The sequence below is a fragment of the Cynocephalus volans genome, chromosome 9, assembly GCF_027409185.1.
Source record: "Cynocephalus volans isolate mCynVol1 chromosome 9, mCynVol1.pri, whole genome shotgun sequence".
Classification (NCBI taxonomy): domain Eukaryota; kingdom Metazoa; phylum Chordata; class Mammalia; order Dermoptera; family Cynocephalidae; genus Cynocephalus; species Cynocephalus volans.
In genome coordinates, this window is record NC_084468.1 from 92,978,982 (window position 1) to 92,990,902 (window position 11,921).

At 35.7% G+C, this 11,921-nt stretch overlaps 1 pseudogene; it reads left to right on the forward strand.

Annotated features, from left to right (window-relative positions):
- The first annotated feature begins 10,270 nt into the window (after positions 1 to 10,270).
- Positions 10,271 to 11,551, forward strand: LOC134385759 (nucleolin-like; annotated as a pseudogene).
- Positions 11,552 to 11,921: the final 370 nt, after the last annotated feature.

An 11,921-nucleotide genomic window follows, 5' to 3' on the forward strand; every position in this document is an offset into this window, starting at 1 on the left:
CCAGTAACAAATTATTTCAGTGTTTGCCAAAACAAGAATTTTTGTTCATTTGTCTTTTACCTTTATTTTGAAGAATATTTTATCTGCATCTGAGTTGTTTCAGTACGTTAAAGAAGTTTTTTCATTTTCATCTGGATTGAATATTTTATAATGAACAATCTGTGATCACTCTTTTTTAATTTCTGTAGGTAAAATTTATTTTGTCCTCTAAAATATTTTACTTTTTATCTGTTTTCCATAGTTTGATTATGATGTGTCTTAGTGTGTTTTCTCTGTGTGTGTGTTCATCCAGCATTGGTTGTTTATTTCTTGTTCTGTAAGATTTTAGGGTCCAACTAATATGGAAAATTTTTCAGCATTATTCTTCAAATTTTATTTGTCTTTCATCACTCCGTTCTCTCTTCCCCCTCCTAAACACATTTCTGCAACTTCTATTTATGTATGTTAGGCCTTTTAACTTAGTTCTTTAGGTCACCAAGAATCTTTTTATTTTGTTTCCAGTTTTATTTTTCTCTCTGTTATTCAGTTTTATGTGTTTTTTTTCCCTATGTTTCCCAGATCACTGATGTTTTTCCTTAAATGCCTATGCTCTTAATAATCTATTCTAGTAACACTTAATTTCAGATTTTTTTAATCTCTAAAAGTTCCTTTTAATTGTTTCACATATCTCCCATGTCTCTCTTATGTACATATTTTTCTTTAAATGCTTGAGCATATGGAACATATATTTATAATGGCTGTTTTAAAGTCCTTGTCAGTTAATTTTGTAATCTCTTTCAGTTATGAGAGTTTTTCTATTTTCTAATTTTTCTCCTGTCATGTTGGAGAAAAATCGGCATATCTTATTATTTGTCATTGAATGTGAGACATAGTGACTGTTACATTGTCGAATATCTGAATTTCTTTTTCTGGCTTATTAGCTTGCAAGTAGTAAACTCACTTGCAGATTAGCTAAAACCTTTTGATTAATTTGAAATATTTTTAAGAGAAGCCTTGGAATAGCTTATGATTAAATGATCAATGAAGAATCTCCATTTATACCAAGGTGTGTCCCTTCTGGGGTTTCTACTGAATGTTTTGAGTGACCAGTGAAAAATCTTCACTTTTGCTGGTCAGAGATCGAATATCTACTGGCCCCATAAAAGCCCTTCGAGTTGGTTGCTTATGACATCTCTGTTTTTCTTTGCTTAGTCTTACAGAATTTCACCCTGTACATGGGTGGTTTAGTATTCAGTAAAGTTTCAGAAGACCTCAATGAACATTTCTGGAGCAGTTCCCAAATGCCCCTTGGGGAGACAGAATTACTGCATATGTCATCTGAGCATGCAGTGGAATTGTACCGCAGCAGAGAAAGCCTGAAATTATAAATCTAGAAGCTTATATAGAGCAAATGGCACATTTAAATCTCCTGCCTTTGGAGAATAGAGATAGAGACCTTTGCTCTAGAACATAAACAAATCCTCTAAGGGGGTAGGAGGTGAGATTCCCTAGGTTTACAATCCCTGGAATATGAACAAATTTCTCCAGGGAAGAGGTCATTAAGTTTCTCTGGAGGTTCTATCTTTAACCCTCAAGGCTTATTTGTCACTCAATGACCCTTTATCCAGGTTACCCATAGTTTTGTTCAGAAAGCTCTTTCTTTATGGAAATATGAAAATATTCATGGAGCATCTAATGACTTTTCTTAATGGAAATATTTTCATATTCCATTTCAAGGAGCATATATGACAATCTAGTGACTGGAAGTAAATTATTCTAAATCCTTTTTTAAAAATGAGGTGGTTCCTCATTCTTTGCTTTTAATGAATTTAAAAGATATCTTAAGTTGTCAGCTGATAGGTCATTAAAACTTTTTTTCTGATAGATCACTACGTGATTTTGACATAAGACTCAGAAGCTCAGGAGAATTTCAAAGATTTGAGTGAGTAATATTACTACTACAAAAATCTTTCTGTTTTCACCTATTTATTGCATGACCATATCTTGAATGAATTGTATAAAAATAAAAAATATGAATAGAATTGATGTTGTTCCATGTTCCATTCTAGCAAAATGTAATATTACTGTATAGATACATAAACTTATTGAAAACAAATCTCACCAAGAGATTGACTTCTAACAAAATATTATTATAGTTAATAATTATTATCAAAATGTGTAATATGTATATGTTGTTTAATCAATTGTGTACTACTAATAATTTAGTGATAATCTTGTCCAGGAGAGATTTTTTAACCTTTAACTCAGCTCATTTGTTACCTCTCAGAAGACTTTCATAAGTAATTCTCTTCTTACCTTCACCTACACACCCCTTGCATGCAAATATAACAGACACACATTTTTTCATGGTAATCATGCCACTGTATTTATTTCTCAATTTACTTTCCATCTTCCTGCTCTACTCTGATCTTAGTGAGCTCAAGATTGGGCCTTTTATTTGGTATCTTTAGGACCTAGCACAGTACCTGACAGAGTATGCATACAGTAAATGTTTTGCTTGAGGGATATGTACAGAAAGAAGGGAAATTACAGCAGACTTGAAGGAGTCTGGAAGTTATGGAGGAGTCCCAGAAGAAGTGGCACTTATATTGTACTTATATTGGAACTTACAATTGAACTAGTATGATGCTCATAGATGGTGTATACATTTCAGAGAGGGGCACAAACTATTCAAGTTTCTATCTTAAAAAATAGCTTCATATGTACAAGGAAGTGAAATTATATATTTGTATGCTACCTCCATTTTTTATCTTTTCTGTGTTTGGTGGGAATATTGTGGGAGGATAGGAGCTGCAATAATGTCAAGTAAGTCACAATCTTCTCTGTTTTCACCCAGTTCTAAAGCAGGTATTGAACTGAAGCTTGTTCTTTCATCTCTTTTGTCTTCAAAAAAATGTACTATGAGTCACCTAAATTAATCTTTAAGAAAAGCACACATGGAGATTGTCTTTTAAAATAAATTGACCTTCATTGAAACCATGAGTTCAGTAGGAGACACTAAACAATTACCTAAAAAGCTCCAACAGGCTTAATAATAGCCTGACAACCACTAGCGGAACCATCAAGTTATTAAAATGGCATCACGCTCACATCTCCAATTGTAGTTTACCTATGTGTGTGATCAATTAAGCTAGATCCTCAAATTAAATCCCAGCTGTATTTATTTATTTCTCTTTAAGGGGTGGTCTTTAAAGTCCAACTGGCAAGATGGAATTTTTTTTTTAGAGACTTTAGCAACATTTGAATTAGAACAAAATTTGGTTATTTGATAATAATAATTAAAATATTCCCATAAATTTATTTATTTTAATTGTTATTTAAGCTTCATTCCATGCATGTAGGAGATGGCATATATGATCAAAGTGGTCTAAACTGTTTTTGTATGGCTTTTGATATTAGGACCCTATTATTTTAGTTCCCTGAGAGAATGGTTCCCATAGAATGAAATGCTGGGATATTATTATTGTAGTAAAAAAATACATATGGCAGCAGTAGTGCCAAGAGATAGAGGTGTATAAACTCATGGAAAAGAAAATGCTCTGTACCAGTATTAAAGATTTTTTATCAACCAGCTGGATTCTCCCTTTTTGTGAGCTTTTAGTTATGCTAAAATAAACTTAAGGAAATGGCGCTATTATTAACATTGATAGGATATAGCAACTCATATTAAAAGAGCCAAGTATGTATTTACAGATACAAATCTTATAAATAGCAAAACTTGTGCAACTCACATATTTGTTATTTATAACTAACATCAACTCAGTAAATATTTTATTCATTTATTCCACTCATTCAGTAAACACTGAGCACTTGTTAGATGCCTGGCACTTTTACATCTTCTATGTGTAGGACACTTCCTAGGCCCTTTTAGATAGGAGTACAAATATGAGATATATTTCCTTTATTAGGGGAGCTTCCAGTATAGAGCACATATAGAAATAGTATGCAAGAACTAAATTAAAAAGTAGAGTAAGATTTGTGTCATAAGAATTATACTCCTATCTCTTATTGGTATTATAGGAGAACTTTCATCTTGTTTGGATAATCAGACAAGGCATAACCATTTATTGCTGAGCTGTATGCCCTCATTTGACTGTGGGCAACAATTTCATGTTAATGTTAACCTTCATCAAATGACTGAGGTAGTGTGGATCAAATTGCTCCACTATAAAGTTACTGAAATCACTATGCACAGCTCACAATTAAGGACTGGGAAGTTATGTTCCCCCTCCTAAGGGTGGAGTATCCACATAAGTTTTTTGGGATTTTTCTGTATGGTAAATTTCTCTTATCCCCCAAACATTTATTTATTCAATCATTTAATTATATAAGCATGGAGTCATGAATATTTATTTTATATTTTGGGTAATAATACCGTATTACTTTATGCTGCTCAAATTAATCCAGCTTTGGCCCTTGGAATCTATTTGTTTTGTCTACTGTGACTGTTTGACATACCTCATTCAATATAATTTTTTTTAAACCCTTACTTTCTGGCTCTACAATATATTCTAGGCTTTTCTTCTATATTTCCTGTCCCATTCCTAGAATCAGCCATTTCCCCAAGAAACCCTGGTTTCTTTTACTGGAGAATGGTATTAGAAACCAAGATCTAGATTCTCGGCATGTTCTTGCTTCTGGGGTATCATTTCTTTTAGGTCCTCTTATCTGGCAGGGCAAAAAAAAGTGCGTGCATATTAACCAGTCTATATACGCATACATATAAATATTTCTATATGTAATCATCTGCGCCTATATTATGCTAAGCATAAGTTCTTATTGATGCCTCCAGTTCTAGTCCATTATCAGAAGGATTATTCAAGCCTCTTTCCCTTGCTTATCTGTAAATTACTACTCCAGCAGGGAGAAACCTGGCCATCACCACTGACCATCCATTGACTTAATTGTTTAATTCTGGGTCACATATATAATAGTATCAGAATTGTTAACCCATACCCACGTGGAGAACAGCAACTAGAATACAGTGCTTATATGCAGTTTGTTTTACCTTAAGTTTTATCAATTTCACACTCCCAAAGTCACCTAGGTACATGCTTTTCCTTCAACTTCTGTCAATGAGTTCCTCCCCTCCCCTACACATTTACATTTACAATACAGTTGATTTTCTTTTCACAACTGGCATTCCTTCCTGGGATCCCATGCGTTCTTAAAATATTTTTTTATTTGCATACATTGAGGTTGATGTTTTGTGCTATAGAGTTCTGTTGGTTTTGATAAATGTGGGTTGTTATGTATCCACCATGATAGTATCATACAAAATAGTTTCACCAACACCAATAAGAACATTTAAATAAAGTTATCGTGGTTTTGGTTACAGAAAATTATTAAGTAGCCATCTTTATGTACTTCATTTAAAGTTCGATAAGTCTGGAAGAGAGAAATCATGGCAAGATACAGAAAAAATGTCAGGTAGAAAGAACTCCTAGACTCATCCAGAATATAGGTCTGAATTCACAAAATAAATAATTTGCATTCCCAAAACTGTGTTTACAACTCTTCGTGGAAAACTTCATTTTTCCTGGTATGTTATAAACTCTGGGGACTTTTTTTTTTTTAATTTTTATTTATTTATTTATTTGTTTGTTTGTTTTTAAATTTTATTTTGTCGGTATACAATGTGGTTGATTATTGTGGCCCATCACCAAAACCTCCCTCCCTCGTTCCTCTCCTCCCTCCCACTCAACAATATCCTTTCTGTTTGCTTGTTGTATCAACTTCAAGGAACTGTAGTTGTTATGTCTTCTTCCCCACCCCCCGGTTTTTGTGTGTGTGTGTGTGTGTGTGTGTGTGTGTGTGTGTGTGTGTGAATTTATTTATTAATTTTTAGCTCCCACCAATAAGTGAGAACATGTGGTATTTCTCTTTCTGTGCCTGACTTGTTTCACTTAATATAATTCTCTCAAGGTCCATCCATGTTGTTGCAAATGGCAGTATTTCATTCGTTTTTATAGCTGAGTAGTATTTCATTGTGTAGATATACCACATTTTCCAACTTTTTTTTTTAACCACTCCCAAATCCAACATGCCCAAAAGGACAGGAACCAAAATGGAAACAAATGTACATCCTGTGCAAGTTCAAGTTGTTTCTTAATCTTGTAAAGTCACACCTAGATGGTGCAATACAAATGTTCTACAGTGCTTAGCAAATTTTTTCTTATTTTAGAAAACAATGGACTAAATATGTCTATTGCAACTTTTCTTTATAACAATATATTTCAACAAATGAAGAAAATAATGGAGATCTCACACTGAGATCCAGTCACTATGCTTTATATATCTTCACTGATTTAATAATGATAATAACCGATTTCATATTCCTAACAACCATATGATTTGGATACTATTTCTATTTTTATGTTATAGATAGGGAAACTGAGGCACAGCGGGATTAAGTGACTTGCTCAAAGTCACACATATTTATTTACTCAAATAAGTAGTGGGCATGACTACTGGAAACTCCGGTGATTCTCATCTTTAACGAGAGAAATTGTACCCTGGAAATATCTTCAAGACTAAGAAATGTCTCATCTTTGGTCTCAAGTATGATGATAGGAAAGAATATTTGGGGCAAGCATAGTGGCTCCACTGGAATATTGACAATGCCCTTCTTTGTGTGCCAGATGTGACTATAGTCTGGAGAAGATTGAACAACATCTGTCAGACAAAACTTTAAGAGAGAGGAACCGGAGCATGGATGTATACTAATAACCTGATATCCGGATTCCCAAAGAATTATACTTCATTGCAGAGGAAAGACAAGCAGCTGGGTTTTGCATTGTACAATGTGCTTATGCTGCACTCCAAAACAACCAAAAAGACCACGGCATTAGACTGTGACAGTTCCTGAAGTTTAACTGTCTCTACTAATAAACATCAATTTTTAACAACCAATACAGATTTGTTTTTTTTTAAAAAGTGCAAGTACCAAAGAAATGTGAACATTAATGTGTGTATTGTATCAGTTTAAGTTTAATAGTCTATATGTAATCCAACCACTAAACATGGAATGTTCCTAAAATTCATTCTACAAATTGACTGAAAATTAAATGAATATGGTGAGGAGTATTAAGGAAAGTAAGAAAGCTGCAATAGATTTGATGTATTAGTCGGGTTCTCCAGAGAGACAGAGCCAATAGGATACGTATATAAATATATGAGAGGGGATTTATTAGGGGAATTGGCTCACATGATTATGAAGACTGAAGAGTCCCACAATAGGCTGTCTCCAAACCGCATGCCTGTAGTGTGCCTCATTCCAAGCCCAGATGCCTCAGAACCAGGGAAGCCAATGGTATGATTCTCAGTTCAAGGCCACAGGCCTGAAAGCTGGGGGATGGGGGGTGGGGTGGGGGTGTGTCTGTGGTGTAAGTCCTGGAACCCAAAGACTGAAAAGCCCCAAGTTTGGATGCCCAGAGTCAAGAGAGAAGAGTGTATTCCACCTTCAGTGGAAATAGAGTGAGACATTTGCCTTTTTTTCTCTCTCTCTCTTTTTTTTTTTTTTTTGGTCTTTCCAGGCCCTGGATTGGATGGTGCCCACCCATACTGAGCGTGGATCTTTCCTACCCAGTCCACTTAGGCTGACATGGTAATTTCCTCTGGAAACAGCCTCATAGATACACCCAAATATAATGCTTTACCAGGTTTCTATTCCTTAATCACTCAAGTTGACAACTAAAATTAACCATGACATTTGGTAAAAACAATGAAAACAGTTATAAAAGTAGAAGTTACTTCTATGGAGTACCAGGTAATAATGTTTAGAGAAATCTAGAAATGAGAAGATAGTTATAATAATAGTTCTGAACATATCTTTCCTGAGCGTGGCCATTCAGAAAATGGAAAATTGGATTTTACCAGTTATGAATTATCTTAGCATCCCTCTCCTTGGCCCCAATTTTATTTTTATTTTTACTTGTTATCTTCTTCTGCCCTCCCATTTCAAGGGAAGAAATGTGTAAAATAATACCATCACCCAAGAAAATTCTCTCATGGCCCCTCCTAGTCAATTCTAAAATAATGTACATTGAGTTTTTGTACCTCAAGGTCTGTTCCTATGGGCCTGCTTTGGGCATCTCCTTCTGCCAGGTAAACTCTTAATCACCTTTTTGGGTTTCAGCTCAAATATCATTTCTTTTCTGCAAATATTTCACCTTTCCTAATTTTGGGGAAGAATTCTTCCTTGTCCATGTTCTTAGCATTTTGTTGAAATTATTAGCAATTCACCTAGGAAATTGTTAGAAATGCAAATTATAACCCCCCACCAAAGACCCACTAAGTCAGAAATCATGAGGATGGGACCCAACAATGTGTGTTTTTAATAAGGTGATTGTGATGCTCACTCAAGTGTTGGGAACCACTGCCTTAGAGCACTGGGCTTTGCGATGGTGGTTTGATTTCTCTGCGCCTCAATGTCATCATCTCTCACATGAGAATATCATCAACTCCTTGTAATTAAGATGTGAGAAGTAATGTACTAGGTAAAGAGTGGATGGCAAGCAAGTATTTACGTTGTTTGTTACTAATGTGTCATTGAGGTTTTTAGGCAATTTCTCAAAACGAGTAGCTCAAGAACCCATGATAAGGGCTGAATAATTTTATAATCTTTTCTAGACACACAAAATATAAAACCATGAAAGGATAAAATTCTCAATTCTGTATAGTATAAACTTCATAGATAAATCCAACAGGCAAAATATTTAACATTGTACTAATCACATTTCACTAGAGTAAGTTGTGTGTCCCTTATAGAAAAGCCTGCATGCTTCCTAGAATAAAGACTGTGACCCCTAATATACCAGGAATCAGCATAGTGCTTAGTGCAAAGAAAATAATCTATAAATCTCTGTTGAATGACAAGCAGATAAAAAAAAAAGTAATCTATGAATTACTTGCTGATTCTTACCTTCATTTAATTTATTACAGAGATTTTAAAAATTACTGAGTGTCTCTTGGAGATTCACGGGAAATCACCCTTGCTTTGAACATTGCTACCATTTCCTTAAGTGCGAAACATGCACCCACATCATATCTCTTTTGTATTCCAACCCCTTTGTGACATCTTGGGATTTTTTACAGAGATTCATAGCAGTTATTTGCTTTAAGTTAACTGCATCTAAGGGAGCTGACATGAGGCAGCAGCCAAGTGGAAGCAGTAAGTTGATGCCTGAGATGCACATGTCACTATTTGTCTCCTTCCTGTTCTACCTTTCTAAATGTGAGATAACCCACAAAGTACTGGGAAAGTAATTCAGCATTATGAATGTTCCACCAATTTATTTGTGGGTTAATAAGAGAAGATATTTACTCCATCTAGTTTTCACTTAAACTAGTATTCCTAGTTAGTTTTGAGCTAAAATGATAATAATTTAAAGCTATATGCAGAGAGCACACTATCTGGTTTTTCTAATGAGAAGGGTTATCCACAACCCTAAGTTTGGGATGGGAATTTAGGAGTGGGATCCTTTCCCTGAGCTTTAGAATCCTCTTTACAAAAAAACCTTTTCCCATAGTATATTTGTGGTGGTCTTTCTTTGAGAGACTGACCACCTTTATAAAGACATAAACTGTAATATAAGAGAACAGAGAAGGGAACATTAACCTTATCTAGGCAGATTTGGATAAACTTTCTGGAGGAGATGGATTTTTGGTTGCCTCCTAGGTACGAAGAGTTCTTCAATTGACAGAAGAAGTGGAAATTGATATTGAGCAGAGGAAAGAGTGTGAGGAAAGTTATGGAAACAGAAAAGTGCAGGGAGTGCTTAGAGAATGGTGACTCCTGCAGTGGTGGGAGTGGGGCAGGTATGCTGGAAAGTGGTCTGCACCAGATTGAAGAAGGCCTTTTTGATAAATTTACAAACATAAACTCTATCTTCAATGAGAAGCCACCAACAGACTGACCATGTGGTTCCTGAGAATCAAAGAAAGGAGCTTTGATTTCTAACAGTTTGTAAACGAGTTCAGGCTAAACTTCTGTTCTTATGTTTCTGAGATAGCCTGTTGTAGCCCACAATAACTCTTTTTACGTAAGGTTGCTTAGGTGGGTTTCCGTTCCCTGCTAAAGCAAACAAAGAAACAAACTTGCTTTGCATAGGACACCAGGCAGATGAGATGATCCATTCACTTCTGGAACTTGTATTTCTCTGAATTTTTTGTTTAAAACATATTGATCCAGCACACTGATTCTGGCATTAGAGTGCCAGTGTTTGAATTGTGACTTGGTTCTGTGCCTTCAACTTTCTGTTTCTTGGGTTTCAATCTCTTTGTTGGAAACCTAAACTTTAACAAATCTGCTTCTAAATTAAAAACTGGTATCAGTGATGTTTTGCTAAAAATGATCTTACTGTCATGGATGTCAGAATTGGGATGCTATGAAGTTTGGCTATGTGGATTTTGAATCTACTGAAGACCTGCAAAAAGCCTTGGAACTCACTGTTTAAAAGTCTTTGGCAATGAAATTAGACTAGAGAAACCAAAAGGAAAAGACAGTAAGAAAGACTGAGATGCAAGAACACTTTTGGCCAAAAATCTCTTGTACAGTCACTCAGTATGAATTAAAAGAAGTGTTTGAGGATGCTGTGGAGATCCGATTAGTCAGCAAAGATGGGAAGAGTAAAGGAATTGCTTATACTGAATTTAAGACAGAAGCTGATGCAGAGAAAACCTTTGAAGAAAAGCAGGGAACAGAGATCGATGGGCGATCCATTTCACTCTACTACACTGGAGAGAAAGGTCAAAGTCAAGACTATAGAAGTGGAAAGAATAGCACGTGGAGTGATGAATCAAAAACTCTTGTTTTAAGCAACCTCTCCTACAGTGCAACAGAAGAAACTCTGCAGGAAGTCTTTGAGAAGGCAACTTTTATCAAAGTGCCCCAGAGCCAAAATGGCAAATCTAAAGAGTATGCATTTATAGAATTTGCTTCATCTGAAGATGTTAAAGAAGCTTCAAATTCCTGTAATAAAAGAGAAACTGAGGGCAGAGCAATCAGGCTGGAGTTGCAAGTACCTTGGGGATCAACTAATGCCAGAAGTCAGCCATCCAAAACTCTGTTTGTCAAAGGTCTGTCTGAGGATACCACCAAAGAGACATTAAAGGAGTCATTTGATGGCTCTGTTCGTGCAAGGATAGTCACTGCCCAGGAAACCAGATCCTCTAAAGGGTTTGGTTTTGTAGACTTCAACAGTGAGGAAAATGCAAAAGCTGCCAAGAAGACTGTGGAAGGTGGTGAAATTGATGGAAACAAAATTACCTTGGACTGGGCCAAGCCTAAGGTGAAGGTGGCTTCGGGGGTCATGGAGGAGGCAGAGGAGGCTTTGGAGGCCAAGGTGGTAGCAGAGAATGTTGAAGTGGATTTGGTGGCAGAGGCCGGGGAGGTTTGGGAGGGTATAGGAGCTTCCGCAGAGGCAGAGGAGGAGGAGGAGACCACAAACCACAAGGAAAGAAGACAAAGTCTGAACAGTTCTGTCTCTGTCTTTCCCTCTTCCGTTTGAAAGAAAGGACTGGGGTTTTTACTGTGTTACCTGTTCAATGACAGAGCCTTCTGAGGACATTCCAAGACAGTATGCAGTCTGGTGGTCTCCTTGGAAATCCATATAGACAACATTTCAAGGGTGGTCCCTGTTGGTTTTGACTGGATATTCATACGAACTTTTTAAAAAGATGAGTGTGATAGAGCTAACTCTTATCTGTGAGTTTTGAATTTATATTGTTTCATCCCACATAGGAAACAATTTTTTTCCTACCAAAAAAAAAAAAAAAATTCTGATTTGACCACTTACCTTGAGTAAATCACTTAACTTCTCTGTGTCTCACTTTTCTCATTTGTAGGATGGGATAGTAATAATACTTGCTTCCTAGGGTTGTGAAAAATTAAACAAAGTATTATATGTCAAAATATTAGA